A 23,313-nucleotide genomic window follows, 5' to 3' on the forward strand; every position below is an offset into this window, starting at 1 on the left:
CAATGGGTGACTCATACCCGAATTGAGTTGCTAAAGATTTATAACTGCTTGTCTGTGTTGGATTGTGTTCTTCCTCCTTAATTGGATGACCTGATGTTAATAATTAATGCCACCTGAAACCAGCATCATTTAATTCTGTAAGAAATCATTTAGGTTGCTGGCAATCTCAAAAACCACAGAGTCATATTAAAATGTTGGAGCATTATGAACTTGGTAATGCTGGGTTAATGGCTGGACTTGATGATCTTAAAGGTCTTTTCCAACCTAAACAACAACCTAAATTCTATGATTTGTCCTTCTGAGTAAAAGTTATATTTATCATCTCCTTCACTATCCATTACTTTTCATTCATTTTAACTGTGAAGAATGGGCAATGTTGCTCACTCAGGCACACTTCTGACTTCATTTTGGTTTGCCGGCCTCTTCAGTCTGTTTTTTGAGTCCCCAGCAAAGCAGGAGGATGTTCTATTGCTTCAGCATGCTTATATTGTTGTGTCTTTTATATGATTTATGCTTAATTAAATTATGTCTCTATTCCTGCCTATTTCTCTATCTCCTTTTCTTTCAAATGCCTTTAAATTTATAGTTTGACTGTCTGCTATATATTGTCACTGTAAGGTATTAGGTTCGTTTTCCTTCAAATACAGCCACCCTGCCTCACCTGAAACTTGCCCCAAGCCCCCAGAATTTCAAATGTACTTCTGTCTCATTTTTCTGTAGCTAGTCCAACTAGTAGACTTGACCAGTAGAGATTTTTGTGTTCAGTTCTACAGTAAAAAAACCACAGGAGAAAATAAAAATAGCATTGTACCATTTAAAACTCAATTAATGCTCATGTTGTTGTCATAAAAATTATTTTTAAAGACACTGATTCAGAGGTTGCTGCATTCTACTTTCCATGGAGAGAAAGCTGGTTTAGAAACCCTGTGGACTTGTGTAGGGTCTTTTGGAATCCTTTCAGCTATGTCTTTGTAAAATACAAAATGCTAAAAGGGTGAAGAAAAATGATAATTTTATAGCAAATGCTGTTGGTTGTTTTAGTGTAATGAGTGGGTCTGGCTTAGACTGTCAGCAATGTCAGGAAACAGATTCCATCTATTGCAGGCAGAAGAAACAGGGGAAACGTGGGGGTGGATGCAAAGACTTACCCTGAAGTGCTGCAGTTCATGAAAGCTTTATTGTCGAATTCTGTCACAGGAACTTGAGAGTTCAGCAAAGGAGTTAATGCTGCTTGTTTTAATATTGGCTTGTCAATAAATAAACATGAAAGCATTATTAGCTGTACATTGTTGCATAATTGTGTTAGAAGCGTATTTATCAAATAAGCCCAGAAGGAAATGTTGCTCTTTACAAAATTGACTATTATGGTTTTGAGGAGTGTGTTTAACTGTCACATTTCTGTAAACACAATAATGCAATAAAATGAAAAACTAAGAATATTGAAAAGTACAGGGAGATGTGAGGCCTTTCAGTCTATGATTCAGCTCTTTCTGAATGACCTTGTGTGTGGGAGTTTCTTGCCCAAAAACCTTTTGTTTCTGAAGAATAAATGTTGATGTAAAGGAAATGTGAAAAAAATCCTAAAACATAAGCCCAGATGCCAACTTCACAAAGGATGAATCATCACTTTCATTAGCAGTTGTGATCCACCTCTCCCCAGTGGGGACAAGGGAGCACAAACAGAAAAACATAATGAAATTCAGTCTGCCTGCAAAACCAAAAGAGAGTAAGGAACCATAACTTCATGCAGCCCAATTTATGTGAATTCCAGTTAAATGTTATGCTGTGAAAAATATTTGTAAATGAGAGTGAATGATATTTTACCGAATAGGCACATTCTGTATCACTTGGTACTTTCTGCAGTTTCACAGATGATAACAATTGTGACAGCTTTAACTTAGTTTTGCAAATGTGTTTGAAATGTTCTCTGAATGTGAATATATTCCAAGGTACTCAATGGCACCATAGTTCCCATTCAATCTCCTCAGGTTAGATGATTAATGCAAACTGTATATTACAGTTTTCATGAGGTACTTTTCCTCCAGCTAAGTAAACTGGATTATTTGCAGAAAAGATTTTTCAAATTTAATCAATGCAACTGAGAAAAAAATTGATAGGGTTTACAGAACCACTCCAATCTTTATGTGAAGTAAGAGTCATTGGGATCTCTTTGTCATTGCCAATGTTTTTGGTAAGATGTGCCAAGCAATAAATAACTAGGGCTGTGTGCTGCATTTTAAGAATATTTTTAAGGAAATGGGAATTTGCAGTGCTAACGCCAAAAAGCTGGATTCTTTTTTTTTTTTTTTTTGCTTTTATGAGCTTCTTTATTTATTTCTGCATCAGCAGACTCTAGAGTCCTTCTGTGTGTGTAGTTCTGGATGCAAATTTCAGCTGCTCTTCTGAACTGATACCAAGTGTTATTGATCAATTAAGTTAATATTGTCGCTATCAAATCAAATAATGTGAAGAACTATCACTGAGAAAGAGCAAAGTGTTTTGTTTCCGACTTCTGTTTTCTGTTAGGGGTTTCTGCAACAAAAGAAGCTTGTGCAATGTTGGGATTCTTCTCCTTTTGGACTGCTTCTTTTTGTTTGTGAGTTTCTTTTTTGGCAGGTATATTAAATTTTTAGTGTAAGGACCACAATTCTTCAAAAGAAAAGAGAGTGTGGTTTGTTGGGTAAGCTTGAAATAAATCATGCAATTCAAATCCTGCTTGCAAGAAACTCAAAAAAGAATTCTCTTTTTTAGAGGGTAGGTTTGGTTCTGGTGCTGTCTTCCTCACAAATGCGGTAAATTTAAATGGTGAAATAGATCACCACATCCATGTGGACTGAGTATTTGAATAGTACCAGCTGTTGCAATTGAAGTCAGTCACTCCTCCAGTAAATTAATTCTCAGTGAATAGAATGTCTTGGGCATAAAAAAATTGTGGTTGAATGGTACTAATAATTTCAAAATTTAATTAAATTAATTATTGAATAAATACTCCTTCCACTGAACTTAAAGGAAATACTAAAACCACAGAGTCATATTAAAATGTTGGAGCATTATGAACTTGGTAATGCTGGGTTAATGGCTGGACTTGATGATCTTAAAGGTCTTTTCCAACCTAAACAACAACCTAAATTCTATGATTTGTCCTTCTGAGTAAAAGTTATATTTATCATCTCCTTCACTATCCATTACTTTTCATTCATTTTAACTGTGAAGAATGGGCAATGTTGCTCACTCAGGCACACTTCTGACTTCATTTTGGTTTGCCGGCCTCTTCAGTCTGTTTTTTGAGTCCCCAGCAAAGCAGGAGGATGTTCTATTGCTTCAGCATGCTTATATTGTTGTGTCTTTTATATGATTTATGCTTAATTAAATTATGTCTCTATTCCTGCCTATTTCTCTATCTCCTTTTCTTTCAAATGCCTTTAAATTTATAGTTTGACTGTCTGCTATATATTGTCACTGTAAGGTATTAGGTTCGTTTTCCTTCAAATACAGCCACCCTGCCTCACCTGAAACTTCCCCCAAGCCCCCAGAATTTCAAATGTACTTCTGTCTCATTTTTCTGTAGCTAGTCCAACTAGTAGACTTGACCAGTAGAGATTTTTGTGTGGTGTTCACTTCTACAGTAAAAAAACCACAGGAGAAAATAAAAATAGCATTGTACCATTTAAAACTCAATTAATGCTCATGTTGTTGTCATAAAAATTATTTTTAAAGACACTGATTCAGAGGTTGCTGCATTCTACTTTCCATGGAGAGAAAGCTGGTTTAGAAACCCTGTGGACTTGTGTAGGGTCTTTTGGAATCCTTTCAGCTATGTCTTTGTAAAATACAAAATGCTAAAAGGGTGAAGAAAAATGATAATTTTATAGCAAATGCTGTTGGTTGTTTTAGTGTAATGAGTGGGTCTGGCTTAGACTGTCAGCAATGTCAGGAAACAGATTCCATCTATTGCAGGCAGAAGAAACAGGGGAAACGTGGGGGTGGATGCAAAGACTTACCCTGAAGTGCTGCAGTTCATGAAAGCTTTATTGTCGAATTCTGTCACAGGAACTTGAGAGTTCAGCAAAGGAGTTAATGCTGCTTGTTTTAATATTGGCTTGTCAATAAATAAACATGAAAGCATTATTAGCTGTACATTGTTGCATAATTGTGTTAGAAGCGTATTTATCAAATAAGCCCAGAAGGAAATGTTGCTCTTTACAAAATTGACTATTATGGTTTTGAGGAGTGTGTTTAACTGTCACATTTCTGTAAACACAATAATGCAGTAAAATGAAAAACTAAGAATATTGAAAAGTACAGGGAGATGTGAGGCCTTTCAGTCTATGATTCAGCTCTTTCTGAATGACCTTGTGTGTGGGAGTTTCTTGCCCAAAAACCTTTTGTTTCTGAAGAATAAATGTTGATGTAAAGGAAATGTGAAAAAAATCCTAAAACATAAGCCCAGATGCCAACTTCACAAAGGATGAATCATCACTTTCATTAGCAGTTGTGATCCACCTCTCCCCAGTGGGGACAAGGGAGCACAAACAGAAAAACATAATGAAATTCAGTCTGCCTGCAAAACCAAAAGAGAGTAAGGAACCATAACTTCATGCAGCCCAATTTATGTGAATTCCAGTTAAATGTTATGCTGTGAAAAATATTTGTAAATGAGAGTGAATGATATTTTACCGAATAGGCACATTCTGTATCACTTGGTACTTTCTGCAGTTTCACAGATGATAACAATTGTGACAGCTTTAACTTAGTTTTGCAAATGTGTTTGAAATGTTCTCTGAATGTGAATATATTCCAAGGTACTCAATGGCACCATAGTTCCCATTCAATCTCCTCAGGTTAGATGATTAATGCAAACTGTATATTACAGTTTTCATGAGGTACTTTTCCTCCAGCTAAGTAAACTGGATTATTTGCAGAAAAGATTTTTCAAATTTAATCAATGCAACTGAGAAAAAAATTGATAGGGTTTACAGAACCACTCCAATCTTTATGTGAAGTAAGAGTCATTGGGATCTCTTTGTCATTGCCAATGTTTTTGGTAAGATGTGCCAAGCAATAAATAACTAGGGCTGTGTGCTGCATTTTAAGAATATTTTTAAGGAAATGGGAATTTGCAGTGCTAACGCCAAAAAGCTGGATTCTTTTTTTTTTTTTTTTTGCTTTTATGAGCTTCTTTATTTATTTCTGCATCAGCAGACTCTAGAGTCCTTCTGTGTGTGTAGTTCTGGATGCAAATTTCAGCTGCTCTTCTGAACTGATACCAAGTGTTATTGATCAATTAAGTTAATATTGTCGCTATCAAATCAAATAATGTGAAGAACTATCACTGAGAAAGAGCAAAGTGTTTTGTTTCCGACTTCTGTTTTCTGTTAGGGGTTTCTGCAACAAAAGAAGCTTGTGCAATGTTGGGATTCTTCTCCTTTTGGACTGCTTCTTTTTGTTTGTGAGTTTCTTTTTTGGCAGGTATATTAAATTTTTAGTGTAAGGACCACAATTCTTCAAAAGAAAAGAGAGTGTGGTTTGTTGGGTAAGCTTGAAATAAATCATGCAATTCAAATCCTGCTTGCAAGAAACTCAAAAAAGAACTCTCTTTTTTAGAGGGTAGGTTTGGTTCTGGTGCTGCCTTCCTCACAAATGCGGTAAATTTAAATGGTGAAATAGATCACCACATCCATGTGGACTGAGTATTTGAATAGTACCAGCTGTTGCAATTGAAGTCAGTCACTCCTCCAGTAAATTAATTCTCAGTGAATAGAATGTCTTGGGCATAAAAAAATTGTGGTTGAATGGTACTAATAATTTCAAAATTTAATTAAATTAATTATTGAATAAATACTCCTTCCACTGAACTTAAAGGAAATACTATGATTCCCTCCCCCTTCCCCCACACCCCCAAAAAGATATTAAAAGTTCTGAAGGTACTAAAAGTGTTTCTGTAATAGTTCAGTGGAGGGGAGTGGAAGTACTGTAAAACAAGTTATATATTTATAAATATGGAGTTTATGTTGTAGTATACTACCAGCTTTTCTTTTAATGTTTCCTTGAAGTATGGAGACTTGGGTTACTAATGTTTTATAAATGGCTTGTTCTCCTCTGCAGGCGTAATTCACCTGCAACTCCCAAGTTTGTAAATTTCTAAAAGCCTTAATTTAATATAATCTAATGGTTTGGCTCAGAGTGGGTGTTATGCTTCTCTTTAGTAGCCTCTTATCTTGGATAAGAATACTGTCTGGGGTATGAAAGAAGACAAATGGATAGTCACCAGCTCAGCTGTTTTTCTTCCCTAGTTTTCTCTTGTTTTATTGTTGTGTATATGGATGCCATCTCTTTCTTCATACCCCTTCAGTCTTAGATTTGGAATCCCAATGCTTTTTTAATTCCCTTTTTCTCTTCCCTCCTATTTATTTAGTTTTCTGTCCATCTGCATCAAAAAAATTCCCTTATGCAAACAACTAGACAACAAATAAAAGCACCAAAGGATCCTCCAAGTTTTCATCCTAGTGGAGTAATAGAAAAGATTTTACAGTATTTTTTGTTTAGTTCCCTCCACCCCCATCATCTAAACATCAGATTGAGGTTCAAATAACAATGTGTATCAGAGCTGTAATAGAAACCAGATCAGGATGGGCTGGTTATAGACATTACTTTTGTGAGTTGCAGAATTGCACTTATGAGAAAAATTACCATCCTGCCATATATGATACTGATTTATACCATTATGGTAGTGACAAAATTGGCTGTAAAACCATTCTGAAAAGAACAAATCATTATATGTGATGTCCCTAGCTCATATTATTGCTTCTCCATCCTTTTCAAAAAATTCTTTGTATGTTTATTTTCATGCTGTGATGAATGATAGCTGACACAAAGGAAACCCAACCAAGGCAATGAATACAAATCAGAGCTGTAATATGATGCTCTGTAGTAATGCCTACTGGCAGTAAAATCTCCCAAGTTTTAGACAGCTGTAAGGAATGTGAGCAGTTTATTTCTGAATGTTTGTGCAGTAGGGTCTATCAGCTTCAAGGGGTATCTGTGTTCTGCTCCTCAGTTTGCCATATTCACTCAAGAGGCGCAGAAAAAGTGCTGTGTGGTGATCTGTTAATATTAATATTTTTTTTAAGCTAGATTGAGTTTTCTAATAACACAAATTGGCTGTTATTTTTTCCATTTTCATGAGAAACAATTGCTGACAATGACAATTTAACTTTTGTATGTTTTTTACAGACTATAGTGACCCAATCAGTTGAGGATTGTGGTGAATAAGACCAGCTAAGGGGTGAACTTCATTTAATATAAGGTCTTGGAAGATGTGGCATCGGATTCACAGGTAGACTTTTAAAAAGATGTCTCTGTCATCTTAAAGAAATCTGTAATAATTGTGATGAATGTACTGTGTTAAACCTGCTGGATTCAGTTCTCACTTTTTAGTTGGTGGAATTTTTTTTCTTGTTTATTTTATTTTGTGTTTATAAATTATGTTGTTTATGTAATTTTATTGTTATTTATTTATTAAACAGAATTTAGTTTTAGGCCCACTTAACTGAGCTCAAGAAATTCAGGATTCTAATTATCCTTGCTGCATATCTCAACAAAAATACTTGATGCAATCTAGAGATTTCACTGCTACAGACCAATTCACTATTTACAAAGAGCTGTGCTGTACGTTACATTTTTTAGACTATTTCAATTTAGATGTAGATTGAAGAAAATAAAAGTACCTTTAGAGTCTGTTTTGTATCTCTTAAAGGACAGAAACTAATTTTCTCTCTGAGCTTTATTTTTATAATGTTTTTTTCTTGTAATTGCATGGTGTTATTTTTGTCAAATGGTATTGTCTGCTTTCAAAGGCACACCTTGGCAGAAGCCCTTTCACAGGGGTAAAAAACAGTGTCGTAGCTTCCTCATGTTTATTAATAGACTATTGTCTACTTCAGTTATTGCGTATGGAGTGTACTGTAAACTGGTTTTACTATATTCTGGACAACAATTTAATGCTGGGGATGACCAAAAAAAAAAATCAATTAGATAGGAAGGTATGAATTTTTAAAGTTTAATTATAATGTATTTTGAGGTAAAAGCCTAAATCACTTTAAAGCACAGTCTCCAAGAGATGGCAAAGGTTGGTGAATTTTTTGGGTTATACTTTATTTTTAGTAATTTGGTCTATGAAGCATGGTTAAAAGTGTTTGAATCCTAGCTTTTTTGCTCAAGTCTATATTTGCTGTCTTTGGGACAAGGAGCACAAGGCAATTTTCAGTTATGCATCTTCTCTTACAAAACTCTGGGCTTCTGACTAGTCAAAAGAAATCAGGAAATTGAGATTATATCTCAGTGGCTCTGACAAATAAATGAAAAGTACTTCTCTGATGTCAATGCCATCAGCACTTGCTATCTTGACTAGGCTTGCTGGAATTGTGCCAAAAGAGCGTGGGATGTGACTATCATTTCTGCTTAGTAAAATGGTTTGGATGATATATTTCCGTGCACTTTGCTTTTAAAACATTATTTTTTTGACACCTGGATTATAACTTAAATTGCATTTTGTTTCAGGACACTCAGGTAGACAGTAAGAGAACAAAATGAGAGGATAATAGAGAGCAAGTAGTGTGGAATTATTTTATTAAATTTTATTTGAAATGTAATGACATCAGCACTGAGTAGACTATCTTCTAAAAATGCCTGTGTCTGGACAAAGATGAACCTTGGCATGCTCGGCATATGATTTGCTATTGGTAATGAGTTTATGCTCTCACTACATTTATTATGAACTAAAATTTTAAACAGCAAGATTATAAATTAAGCACATAATTAAAAATCTGGCTCAGCTTTTCATATGGCTTAGATAACCGTATAAGTGTTTGATAAGTTTATATTGATACGTTCATATAAGTAGAGATGTGGAAATCAGCATATTAATGAATATGTGAAAAAGAGGTATTAGAATAACAAAAAGCTATCTATTCCCCTCTTCAGAATGGTTCTAAGTGCTCAAATATTTGGTTTAGCTACATATATTTCTGGAGGAGGGAAATAATCTCCACATCTGTGAATTATGAACTTTGAAGAGCTTAATGGATAAAACAAACCTTACATAGCTGTCTGTTCTGTCCCTCACAGCCCATTCCCTCCCCTGCTTTTTACTGTGGGTTTTTATAGTGGAACACGTTGGTTGAAAGTGTGCAGAGCAGGCAGTAATCAAGGTCATCATAGTATCACCCAGTCTGAAAAACAAGAGTGATAAACAAGGGGAAAGAAAGCCTTTTGCTGTTATCAAAGAAATACTACAGGAGAGATCACGAGGCAGCTTGGTTGTGGGACAACAATCCATAATTTACTTTGCAGATGTCTCTGTAATTTAAGCAGCAGGCAGAACAACCGCACAGTTGTAGATGCCCTGGGGAAAGGATACCCAGAGCCTCGTAAATCATGGTAAGGATTAAAAGCAATGAACATTCATCTTCTTAACCTCATAAAGCGGTATCGCAAAGCCAAGGATTACAACTTACTGTGCATGTAATCTTCGTTCGGGGATAAAGGGTGTCAAATTTTTTAAAATGCTTTTCTCAGTTAACAGTAACAGCTACCTTTTGAAAGGGAAAAAAAGTGTTTTAAAACAGACCTTAAAATAATTTCTGCTATTAAAGGAATACTTAACATTTCCCACAAAAGAAGGGAAAAAAATATTGATTCTTGCTGAGCCCATTGTTTCTAAGCCCTGATCTGTTTCTAAAAGCTGAAATTTACAAATATGTTTGAAAACCTTGCTTAATAGGCACAAGACAAAAAGGATACTTGCCTTTACCGTTTTATACCAGTGGACTCCTGAACAACCCTTTGCCTGAATTCAGCTACTTTTTCAAGCACAGGTATTAAATTCAAATACTCATGATGATTAAAGGATAACCTCAAATGGAAAAACCTAGCATTATTCAGTCTGCTAAATAAGCACTGTAAAGCCTGAATCTATTTGTTTGGTTTGTAAATGTTGCCAGTTTACCAGGAAATAAGTTTTGACTTATTCAACAATGTTGAAATGTTTTTAACTTATCCACCAATGTTGAAAATATTTTACTTGCATTCTCAGAATGCCAGTGTAGAGGGACTGAAAACATTTGTAAGAGAAATTAATGTATGTGATGTCATAAGGAGCCCTTTTCATAGCCCTGCAAACCAAGAAAATTGGGGAAGCAAGACCTTTTTGTTTTGGGGTTTTTTAAAAATCTGATATGTGGCTCACAATTCTATAAGTTTCTGTCAGGGAAAGAAATACAGGAGTATAATGTTTGGCAGAGTCCTGTACTGCATGAGTGACAATGGTGGTGATCAGCTTTCAACATACACTGTGATGAAAGCAAAACTTTAAAACTTCTAAAGCTCTAATCTATTGCATAATTAGCACAATAAACCAAGAAACCAAGAAAGATGGAGAGAGACTTTTTACATGGACGTACTGACAGGAAAAGGGGGAGTGGCATCAAAGTGAAAGAGGTTTAGATTAGATATTAGGAAAAGAAGTTCTGTACTGTGAGGGTGATGAGGCGCTGCAACAAGTTGCTGAGAGAAATTGTGGATGCCCTAACCCAGAAGTGTTGAAGGCAAGGTTGGATGGGGCCCTGAGCAACCTGGTCTAGTGAAGGGTGTCCATACCCACAGCAGGAGGATTGGAAATAGATGGTCTTTAAGGTCCCTTCCAACCCAGGCCATTCTATGATTCTGTGATCTAAAGGTGAAAGATAAGAGTTGGACCACAATTTTACATCTTGAAAATTAAAAAAAAAAAAAAAAAAAAAAAGATGTGTGTGTGTAGTTTGAGTCTTTTTGATAATTCAAACCTTTGGATTGTCAACAGAAAAGCAAACATGGCATTAGGAACTTTATATTCAGTCATTATGTACAGAAAGTGTTTTCTAGAGAGTACTTCCTGAGTACTGTCAGATGATCACAATCAGGACAATATTGGTTTGTCAACTGCTTCAGGCCAGACCATTTGATAGCTGCTTAAACAAGGCTGTAAAGTTTTACAGGGCCCCAGCAAGACTTGCTGTCATCTCTTCAGGATAGCTGTTTCCTCTGATTATCTCATAAAGACTGTACTGGAAATGTCTTCCTGGGCAGATTTTCTGTGGTGATTTTTCTTCTAATTCGACTAATTTCCTTTCCCTGCTTTTTCCCTACTTTGATGATGTGAAAGTTCACTTAGTTTCTAGTATTCCATTGGGATGTTTGATTACTCTAGAAATCTAGCCAATAAAACAGATGATGCAGGAAGAGAGAGTTTGCTTATACATTTACCATGCTACACAGGAATGATGCCATTGCTATGAAACTAAACACTGGCCTTGAATACTATTTGTACATAGACTTTTTTTCTTTCTCTGATTTCATGTAAACTTGAAAATGAGTTCTTTATGATCAAAATTCTTTTTCATACTATAAATATGAGGTACATGCACAGTTTCTTATCCTCAAAGAGCACACCATACTGCATTCATGGATCCTGGAATGGATCACAGATTACAAGTTCATGATTCATGAGAACCATTAAAGTAAAACCGTGAAGAAAACAGCTGGCTATTTAGTGAACTGGCAGAAACTGCTCTTTGTTTAGCAAGTTTAATTTGGCCTAATGTAAATGTCTTTGTATTCTTCTTAATAAAGCCTTCTATAATTTGTACTATGCATGACATAGAACAAACTGTTTTGAGAGAGCAGGATGATCAGGCTACAAATGCTGAGACACATTTCTGTAATCTCATGTGCAAATACCAGTTATTAATTTAGTAATCTTCAGATTTTAGTGACAACTTGAGATAATTTTAAAAAAAGCCATTAATTTTCTGAGCATGCATCACAAACAAGCTGATTGAACAAATATTCAGGTTTCAAAGACTATATGTGATGAAATTGGGAATTCAAAAAATGAAGTCTAAATCTAATACATGGTAATAAAGATCTTTAGATAAGTATGAATTTGTTTCACATGGTTGAAATGAAAGAGCTCAATTAAGCCAGAAATCTGTAATATTCTTATTCACCTGAAACAAAAAATTGAAAATGGCAAATTGTTGTTATAATGCCACAGAAATAACTGATCAAGAAATTGCTTATAAAATTTTACAGGGAAAACAGAATGTTTTGGAGATTTAAAATTTCCTCAGGTGTAAAGATCAAGTTACGGAAAGAGAGGGGTTTTGTTCTGATTGGTTTTGGTTTTTCCTTAGCAATGAAAAATTGCATAAAAGTATTCATCCTTTTACTGAATCTTGTTATTTTAAATATGTCTGAGTAGTGATAGTGTTATTAAAGCCCAAGATGAATGAGTAGATCATAGCAAAAACCCCTGGAAATGATTGATTTAGTTAAAAGAAGGACTAGAAATTTTAAATATATCTAACTCTCAACTATTTCAGAAAGTGGTTTGTGCTGTGGAGAGTCATGCGTTGCTGGACTTGGAAGCAGTTTATCCTGCTATCTTTCTAGTAAAACATCATGCCAAAAATAATTAATTTTGATGAAAAAAGACTTATTTGCAATGGGGTATCAGTGGACTGTCACAACAATTTGTTTTCTACTTCTTATTGAGTGCCCTTATGGTACTGTGCTGTATTATGTGGACATCTGCTTGCATTCCACGCACTGCAGTGGGCATGCCTTCAGAAACTAGGGAGGGTGAAGGAATAGTGAGATTTACAGGATAAAATATTACATCCTTACAGTGATAGAAACCAAAATACCAAGCTTGCTCTCTTGAGAAGGTGTTCAAAGGGTCAGTGGAATTCACTTAGAAAGATTCTAAACTGTGCAACATGAAGGGCTTGCTTTACTCATTTACAGTCAAAATTATCACAGATTCTTTCCAGTCTTGAATTCTGTATTTAGATGAATGTTGTCAAAAATAAAGCAGGAGTACATTTCACACAACTTTTACTTCTGCAAGGAGTCTGTCATTAATCAGGTGCTGTATTGATGCAGTTTTCTTCATCCTTGCTTTTGAAATGTTGTCCTTGTTTTCCAGGCGGCAAAGAAATGATGTGTCTGATAATGGTTTGTTGTGCTGGTTGCACATGCTCTAAACATGGAATTGATATTGAATCATGTAAGTCAGCCAAGATCAGTTTGAGTATTTCCCACTATTCTTTAGTGTTGACAGCTTGTAGGTTCAGAACCAGTGTGTCCATGAAGGGCTGCAGAGACTTCTGTGTTTTCTATACTACCCCTGTAGGATTTACAAGAGTAATAAGGATGTTTCAAATATCGTATTATTTTGGGTGTGTGAGAGTCCATATAGGTGTTTCCAGACTTTAGGGGATGTTTTTCTTTGTTTCAAACTATGTTTTAGCTAGGGATTAAGATTGGTAATAGATGCCAAGGCTAAGTTTATTTATCTGATTCTTTATTTATCGGATATGGACATCAGTAGTAAGTATATGGAAACCTCTACAGGGCCAGGTTCTACAAATCTTTATTTCCATTGGTAAGCCTGGTACTGAACTCATGACTCTTAGCGGTATTCCTCACACAAGTATGAGCTTTGAAAGGAATGGAGCTGAGATTTTGAATTATAACACAATAAATCCTTTTAAGAATTGTTTAAATATGTATTTCAAGGATGGGATATTACAAAAAAATATGTTTCTTGCAGTCCACTGGGTACATATAATGTTCTATTCAAATTTCATGGAGGAAAAACCCATGTACAAAATGCTGTAAAATAGTCAAGTGCTTATTGTACAAACAATATCAGGAATATCTGTCACCTTTAACATGAAGTACCACCTATTAAAAATCTTTCATTAAATGGGGAAATTAAGCGCATAGAGACTATAACCATTTGATGTATTATCACTGGACCAGTTAAGCTGGAATAGACCTCTGAAGTCATCGAGTCCAGCCTTTGACTAATCACCACCCTGTCAATTAACCATGGTGCTAAGTGTCATGTCCAGTTGATTCCTGAGCGCTTAAAGGGATGGTGACTCCCCCACCTTCCTGGGCACTCCTTTCCAGTGTTTAAGAACCCTTCCTGTGAAGAAATTCCTCCTGTCCATTATGCATGACTGATTCCTAAAATCAAGGCGTTTTTGATCGACATAGATTAAAAAGCAATGGCAAGAGTGTAGGATTTTTTATTTTCCTTATATCTTAGGGAAACATTTTTCTGATGTAAATCTGATGTTTAGCTGATATAAAGCACAAAATAAGGCATTTGAATATGAAAATCCAACTAAAGTGTAGTCGAGTTGTCTTAAACAATTTCAGATTTTTTAGATGAAAATATTTAATCATAAATTGAATGACTGTAAATGTTACTTTTTTATGTCAAGTACATTATGCTTAGATATTAAAAAATTGGATAATTAAAGTGTCATTGACAAATTGCTTTTAAGTAGTTATTGTTTCTCTATTTTTGCCTATCCATCTTGTGACATCATGCTGCCACCCATATCTCAAAAAGATTGTTTGGTTAGCTGCTGTTGCAGCATAAGGCTGTTGAATTTCTTTGACAGTGACCAGGTCAAAACATAGGAAAGCTAAATTCCCTAATGATGTAAAACAAAACAAACAAAAAAATCATTAGTTCTTTTCTTATATTGACCATTCACTTGACCAAGCAAAAAATCTTTATTTGTTAAGACCTCTTAAAAGTTATAGATAGAATCAATATAACTGTTAGATAGTTCTAATCTTAAGACATAATGCTTCTAGTTTGATGATGTGGCCTCACTTACAACATTTTGACTTCAGAAATGAGAGCTAAAAAATGAATGGTAGAAATGCACATATTTGGAATAAATTATGTCAAAACCTTTTAATCTTGTAGTTTTATGGAGAGAGGAAAAAACAGCAGGTGCCTTAAATCCTGACTAAGAATTTTAGTTCTGTTTCACATGGTGGTTTAGTCTGTGTTTGATCTAGATGCATCAACAAAGAGAAAGCACCAAGCTGATTGTAGATCTTTCTTTATAATGAAAAGATATCTTATGTCCAGAGTGAAAGTGTGTGGTCATAAGCATTTTATTATGGGTTTAGACCTGGCTTTATTAAATATTATCGTTGACCTGATGGGTGATGAAATAGAAACTTGTATTTCTTATCAATTTTGTAGATAAATTTGCCATCTGCAAAGCTGATGAGAATTAAGAATGTGTAGAGGCTCGACTCTGCATTAAAAATAACCCTGAGAAATGGAGAAGTAAGGACTAAAATGTGGTGTGAAAATGTAGACAAATGGAACATCCTTGCACAGAAATCACCAGAGACAAAATACAGACTGAAGAACAACTGATTAAGTAACTACTCAGGGGAAAGAAGGAAGGAAGAGAGGAGGGATTGCAAACTGAAAATTACTGCTGTAAAATTATTTTAGCTGATGCATGAAAAATTTGGGACATGATCTGCTGACTGGAGAAAGGCAAATTTTGCACACATCTTCCAAACAAGGCCCAAAAGGCAATACAGGAAACTGCTGTATAGACATCTCATGTTAGTTTCTGAGGGAATCACGGAGCTCTCCTAAAGCTCAGATCTGGGCCCTTGAAGGAGAAGGCAGGGATTGGGAACAGTCAGGCTGCCATTCATGCCTGGCCAACCTGATTGCTTTCTGCTTTGTAAGCATGGAGAAAACAATGGGTAATATTTGCCTTAACTTTAACAAGCCTTATATAGCTGGTGTTGAACATTGCACTATGGTTGGTAGAAAACTAGATGGGTAAAAAGCTGGTTGGATGGCTGAGACAAGAGCATATTGGTGAATGGATCATGTGCTACTTGAAGGCCTGTGATAAATTAAGCATATCAGGGATCTAACCTGGGCCAGCAGAAGTGGCATCTATTAATCTATACTATCTAGGCTGTACTCATAAGGAAACAGGTTATTGAGGGAAAAGGATTATCCTTCTGCTGTTCAGAGCTTGTGGGACCTCATCTAGATACTGCTTGCAGTTTTGGGCAGTACAAGAAAGACATCAAATAGCTGAAGTGCGATTAGCAGACAATCCCCGACCTAGTCAGGAGCTTGAGGAGAGAATGGAGGATCAGGGCTTGTTCAGCCTGAATGAGAGACTGCTTTGGGAGAATGTGTCAGCAGCTTGCCCTTGCCACCAAGGGGGTTAGCAAAAAGATGGAGCTGGGCTCTTCATGGGCGTGCATTGGAGAGAATGAGAGGCTACAGGTATAAACTGAAACAAGTGGGGTTCAGTCTGCATATATATAGAAAGACCTTGTAAGTCTTAGGGCAGTCAAACTGTGGAACAGGTTTTTCAGAGAGACTGTTTAGTCTCTCTGTTCTTGGATATATTCAAGGCCAGACTGAATAAAGCCCTGAGCATAGTGGTCTGACCTCACAGCTTACTCCTGCTCTGAGTTGAAAACTGGACAAAAGATGTCCTGATGTCTCTTCAGCCTGAATAATTCTGTGATTCTATATATAGTTTAGGAGACAATTTTTCATCTCTATTTGGCTCCAATAATGTTTTTGTAGTGTTTTTGACGTTGCACTTTGAGATATCTGATTGGTTAAAAAAAAAATACTCATTGCATGAGACAACCTTTGAACAAGTACATCTTCAAAGTAAAGAGAAGATGGAAAAAAATACATATCTTAATCTGCCATGATAAGTTCCCGAAAGAGGGGAGAATAACCTGGTTTTTTTCCCAGGACAAATATGGCAAGAATTAAGTGTGTTCTGACTTTATAGCAAGAGAGACTTGGATAACACAGAATTAAAATTTTTATTATGGAAAATATTATTGAAATAGACTGTGTAGGAGAATCATGATATTAGAGATATTTAGGAACATAAACATCTGTCAGACACATAGAGATTTCTGAGAGTAGAAAATGGAATATTTTAAAATATTTTGTATTGTGCATTCAGAGACTATGCTAAAATGATTTAAAGGTTTCCTGACCTCAAGCCTCTATTGTTTGCAGTATAACTGGGAGGTAATTAAAAAAAAAAACCTTCAGACAATGTGTCGGGATTTCTTCAAAGACTGACTTAGCTGTCAGTTTCACTACTTTTCTCTGTAAGATCTATGTCAAATCATATTAAAATATAACAGTACATTTTTACACACATCTATGTAAAAAACACTCAATCTTCTTAGGGTTTGGGCTGCTGCAATTTAAGCATTCACAGTGTGTATCCTTAAATGCTTCTAATAAAATACTTATATGATGCCTTTTTTTTGTTGAGGGCTTTTTCTTTTTTTTCTGAAGCTCATTTAAAGAGTGAAAAGCAAGCCATTAAGCCATTATCATCTTACAAAGTTTAGTTACCTGAAATAGAAGTAACAGCTGACCCAGGAACAGGTGATCCTGTTCATTTCAGATGTTTTGGAATCATAACTGTTCATTTTCCACCACGCAGGCAGGGTAAGATAGCCTTGTCTGAAGTATGGGTTTCTGATGCTTCTTTTTCAGGTCCCTTTAACTCTTTTTATTTGCTGGAAAGCAGACAAGCTGGACATGAGATTTAGCATAGACTGCTAGTCTGCCTATGTGGAGATGAGGCTGAAGGCTCTAATTCTTATAAGATTAAAGGCTTTAAGTGAAATGAATTGTAAAGGGAATAATCTCTTTCCTATACTGTCAAGGTTGATAACTACTCTAAAGGTCGAACCTTAGTTTTAGTCTGAGTGGTCTCTGAAGCAGACATGTCATCTTATGCAAGGACTGACTAATGGACCAAGTAATTTTATAGCAGGATAAACAAAGGAAAAAAAAGAAATTTTATTACAGCATGCCCTCTACACTGTGTTTTTTAAAGTGCTGTTTTGCTCCACAGTCCTGTTGAATTTTTTTTTTGCTTTCAGTCATACCTCACAAACCCCATTATGAACTAACTGGAAGCAAAAAAAACTATGTGAGTTACAGTGGTATTTCACCCAGCTGGTCAGGTGACAGAGGGACAACAGGAAAAAAAAAGGTAAAATACTGTTTTAGTTTAGTTTGTTTTAATATTCTTTTGGATGACTTTGTGGAGTATAATGGATGTGTGCCTGTAACAGCTCTGAGATATCTCGGATGATTTCTCTGTGGAAATGCAGGTTAGTATTAAGTAAACTGGCAAATATTTCCATGTTAATGGACAGCTCCTGTTTCTTACCTTCATGAGTTGTGTACTGCCTGTGGGGTGACCCCCTCCATGCACTTAATGTCTGATGACACTAGAAGAGAAATTGCTTGCTTATTCTTCCAAGAGTCAATAGCTGTGTTTAAAGCTGTGACTCTCATGACATCTCATGAGTCTGAGGTTTTGCCCTCACCATTGGCAGTATTACATGAATATAATCAGTAGAGAGAGTTTCACTTTCTATTCTAATTGCGTGATCTAATTGTCATGAAGGACATCCTTATTAGACCAACTAAGGGTTTTCCATTTTTTACTGAAGTCACTGTATTCTTGTCTGGCATGTTGGATGTTGAGTTTGTGCTACAAATCACAGTTTGGGTTTTTTTATTGCTCACTTGATTTAAGTAGCATTTTACATTGACTTATTTATATTACTAAAGATTGTAGTAGCTCCTTAAATTTTACTGCATTATATATTGTTATATGAAATACCATAATAGAATAGTGTACAGTTTAAGAATTTGCAACTGAGGTTGGTATGGTAACAAGTGTGTTACAGAAAATTGAAAAGATTAACAAGCCAGTAAGAATGTTAGTTTGAATTGATTCTGGTTGTTATCTCACCTACCAAGAACTTTGAAATCTGCAGTTCATTTTGTGTCCTATAACTTACGTGGTATCAAGATCAGATGGGCTTGTTGACTTTATGAGCTAGACAAGCGGAGTACAATGAAATATTACTATCTGAAGTTCACTAACCATCACCTAACATACAGTGATTTGTGTGAGGTCTTCGATGCTGAACCTATGGGCACTTAATTTTGTAGTAAAGATTCTCTCATATTGTTTGCATTTTTTCCAGTAGTATGGTTTCTTTCTGAAAGTCAGCATACCTGCATCATGGTCAGCAAAGTGTGGGCTCACAACTGCTACAAATATTTGAGAGAAGTGGAGAATAATCCCTCATTGTGGTTTTGGGGTGTTACTAATGAGAATTCTCAGATACTTCTCCTTGGCTCTACCTCTCATTTCAAATGGAAGGCTCAAAGAGGCACATAGAAAAGCTTTTTTTTTGTGTGTGTTACTTTATAACATTAAAAAAAGAAAAGGAGTATTGAAACTGTGTAATACCTCAGGTAGAAATACCTTGTACAAAATGCCAAGTTAGAGTTCATGTCTTGGGTTTGGGAGAAGAGTGAAATGTTAAAATTCAGAAGTTATATAAAATTTCAGAGTAAGAGATGAGACTGGGTGGGGAAATCTTGAGTGAATAAAAATTGTCACAGTAGAAAATTCCTCTTTTTGGAGTCAGGAGAACTCACCAAATAATATAATGACTGATTATAGAATAAAGGAAAGACAAATCAAAAAGTAGAATACAGAAGAGCCTATATTGCTGTTCAATTATCCCAACACTTCCTTACATGGAAACAACGAATGGACTAGGGAGGCACACTGAGAATGAGTAACAAGATATAAAGTGCCTTTTTGCCCCAATCATTTTCTATGAGGAATGAAAGATTTGTTCTGTAACTGAAGAAAGGACTGGGCTAGAGGATATAAATATTTAACTGTCTGAAAGTGCTATACTCTGAGGCAGTTCTATGCAAAAATATTAAATAAGTAATAGAGTAAATGCCAGCTTTGTCTCCTGGATCCCACAAGGTGGATTAGTAAGAACATTAAAATTTTTTTGTGAATAAATATGGAAGCTTGAGAAAAAGTTGTGCATACTTACATGATCAGCTGTTGGTATGAATAAATGTAGCAGGATTTTGTGCATGGAAAATGGATATTAGGGACATGAAAGTGAGGCAAGAAGATAGCCTGCAAAAGGAATGCTTTATTGTAAACTTTAGCAAAGGAGGACTACTTTTACAGTATTATGTGTTTTTCTCACTAATGTGTATTTCTGCTGTCCTTACCCCCATGCATGTACAGACGAGTTATAAGGTGCTTCAGAGTAGCACTTACAGTTGAGTTTTTGATAAATGTTATGTATTTCAATACACTTTTCCATAAATTCATTACATTTTCTAAAATTTTTGTATTATGTTCAATTCTGTTTATGGAAAGTATTTCTGTCACCATGCTGGGAATGGAAACAATAAATTTGCACAAGTTTTAAGAAATTGAGATGGCTAGGATTTGAGGATAAGTGTCACATTCTTTCAACATACTAGACATCTGAAGCATTTTTCTGAATCTTTCACAATTGCTTTACAAATTATCTACATAAAACCTTTTTGTGTGTTTACAGCTTTAAAGACAGTCTCTTGTATTTTTGAATGCGTATTTTAAGAAAATTGTTAATGAAATTAAGATAATTTAGTTTCTTGAACAAAAAGCTATGGTACTACTGTGTGAAATATCTTTCCCATCTCATCTTTTTTTGCTATGATTTATTTTAAATATGTATTCAAGACTGAAAAACTGAAGTATTTCCTCGAATTCAGAGATATCTTTTAGTAGTTGGTTATAAAAAGTTGAAAAGTCTTCTTGCATAAGTTTCAAGATCACATATGTGGGCCATGTATGGGATTTTTTTTGTTAATCTTGAAGTGTTATTTGGTGACAGAAAGTTAAGTCATTATCTATGTCATTAATCATAAATATCATTATATTTTTATGCTGCACTTTCACAGATTTTTTGTTAGCAGCAAGCCAGTTTTCTATAGTTGCACATTTTAATAATAAGAGTTTTAAGCTGCTTCTTAAAGTTGTAGTAGAAGTTTTTGTATGATCTGTTATGTTTACATGACTTTTTACACTTGTCCATGATGAGTTGAAAAGCCAGTATTACACCAAGTATAAGCGTTGTTACAATTACTGCTAAATAATGCAAAATAATCTCTAGTCAACCCATAAAGTATAAAATTATTTTTCTTTTTAATGGCTTTTTGACCATCATAGTTATTTTTCTGACTTATGTAAGGAGAGAAGCTAATGTACAGAAATTGCCTAAGTAATTCCTAGGTCATGATCACTACAATTTTTCTCAGTATGGGATGACAGTAGGTTCCAGAATATGGAGTATTTAGCATCTGGCAAAATTATACTGTAAAGTCATTGACTCATAAGTAGATTTAAATGCCATGAGTCTGACTGTAGAAAATGCTCTTACTGAAAAAGAGTAGGTTTAGATTAGATATCCTGTAGGGAATCTTGGAAGTCAGGATTTCCTTTGTATTTTTGTGAGAGTTGAAGTATGTAAATAAATGTGGTATCATATTTTAATTTACAGCTGAACAAGAACAGCAAATTTAGTTTTGTTTGACATGGTAAAACTGGCTTCTATTCTGTCAGTGATGTACTAGTTTGAAAACAAACCAGTGTGTCCTGGGTTGCAGTGTATTCTATTACCATCCTCATGAGCTGTTGACACCAGGTGGGGCAGTGTTTCCTTGCCTCCTCCCTCCAGACTATCTTCTGCTAATTAGCTATCAAAGCTTGGCCTCATGACTCATCATCCCATTGTGCGATGCTCCACCCAGAGGGAGGAACCAAGCATCCCATCCTGGATATAATCTGAGATTCTGAACACCACAGACATCTTTCCACTGGATTTCCCAGAGGACAGGAGCTACATAGCCACCACTGGACCTTCCGAGGAAGAGCAGCCCCTTCTACACATCACTTCAACAGAACCACACCCACCACTTCAGGAGGACTGCAGCCACCATCTTATGGGAATGCTACCGCCACCCTGACTAACAGGGTGTCATGTTTTATCCTGACTCTGTCAGTTTAACCCAGTGTTCTCTACCTTTTTTTTTTTTTCTTAATTTCCCTATTAAATTTTTATTCTGACTTGGTGCCTCCCACTGGTTTGTTTTCAAACTAGTACACAGTGAGAAACTCAAAATCAGAACTACAATTTAATACGAAAATTAAAAATAAATGCAGTAGTACAGAAACACTGACAAAGTCAGGATTCAACCTGACACCTTGTTGGGCAGGATGGTGGTAGCTGTCTGACTGATGGTGGTGGCTGCAGTCCTCTTGAGGTGATAGATGTTGTTCTGTTGAAGTGGTCATCCTGTAGAAGGGTCTGGTCTTCCTCTGAAGGTCCAGTGGTGGTTATGTAGCTCTTGTCCTCTGGGAATCCAGTAGGTAAGGGCTGAGTGTGGTGTTCCAAACCTCAGATTATATCCAGGTAGGAATGCTTGGTTCCTCCCCCTGGGCAGAGCATCTCACAATGGGATGATCTAATTTTATGAATCATGCAGTGAGGCTTGGTGGCCCATTAACAAGCTATCTCTCCAGAGGGAGTTATCAGGGATGTGTCATGGAAGAGACAAAGAACACTGCCCCAGCTGGTTTTAACAGACAGTGATAGAATACATATTTTGGTTGCATCTTACATTATTACCTAAGACAAGTGATTTCTAGTTTCTTGGTTTTATTTTTCCTGTTCTGACCATATTTTTTAGATTACAAATACTATTTTCTGTTTTATTCAAATGAGACATTCCTGTAATTTTCTGGATAGTCTGTTTTTCTCTAAAAACCTCATCCTGTAATGAGTTTAAAGGGAAAACTTTTCTTTCTTTCCTCTCCCATTTCATGACTTGTAAAATACCCTCTACAGTTCTCTCAGTAACTTATAATACATCAAACAGCGCAGCACAGAAAAAGCAAGCGGTGAAAACCTGCTTTACCCAGTGCTCACTGAGCCTGAATGAAAATTTCAGGACTGGTCTGGTAATGCTTCCATGCATGAGCTTGTAGACTCTACCAAAAGGAACTGAGTTGGTGTATGTTTCAAAGTCATGATCTGCAAATAATGCTCATAGAGCCTTTTCACTAAAATATTCTATGGCCTTTGTACGAGCAGCCTTTTCTGTCACTGTAATTAGGTTTTCTAATGACACTGTGCATGTATGGATTACACTCATAAAACAGACATCCAGAGTGTACAGGAATGAAAAAATTTTAAATATAATCTCATATTTTGTGTTTATTGCAGTACAGGCTTGGATTAATCTGTTCGCCTGTGTTGTTTCGTGTGTGTATTTTTTTTAGATGGCTACATTTCTTCAGATATTCTACACCAAATAAAAGTTTAAATAGCAATTATACATGTTTCTGAGTAGTAATTTACTTTTTTCTGTATTTATGTGACAAAATAATTATGAGACTTTCTTAAAGAGTTTTGGGATCCTCCCCACAGCACTGTGTGGAGCTGTATTGTATAAGCAGAAGGAAGAGGGAAATAAATTTAAAA

The 23,313-nt window shown here is 35.6% G+C and overlaps 1 protein-coding gene across 1 annotated transcript in view; it reads left to right on the top strand.

The window, feature by feature from the left end:
- The window catches only part of LOC103618747 (cadherin-12), a 442,407-nt gene that overhangs the window by 49,255 nt on the left and 369,839 nt on the right, over positions 1 to 23,313 (top strand). Inside the window, exon 3 of the mRNA XM_017738754.1 lies at positions 7,234 to 7,336. The gene's annotated coding sequence lies outside the window, so the exon portion shown is untranslated. The remainder of the gene's footprint in view (positions 1 to 7,233; positions 7,337 to 23,313) is intronic.

The sequence above is a fragment of the Corvus brachyrhynchos genome, unplaced genomic scaffold (assembly GCF_000691975.1).
Source record: "Corvus brachyrhynchos isolate BGI_N302 unplaced genomic scaffold, ASM69197v1 scaffold23, whole genome shotgun sequence".
Lineage (NCBI taxonomy): Eukaryota > Metazoa > Chordata > Aves > Passeriformes > Corvidae > Corvus > Corvus brachyrhynchos.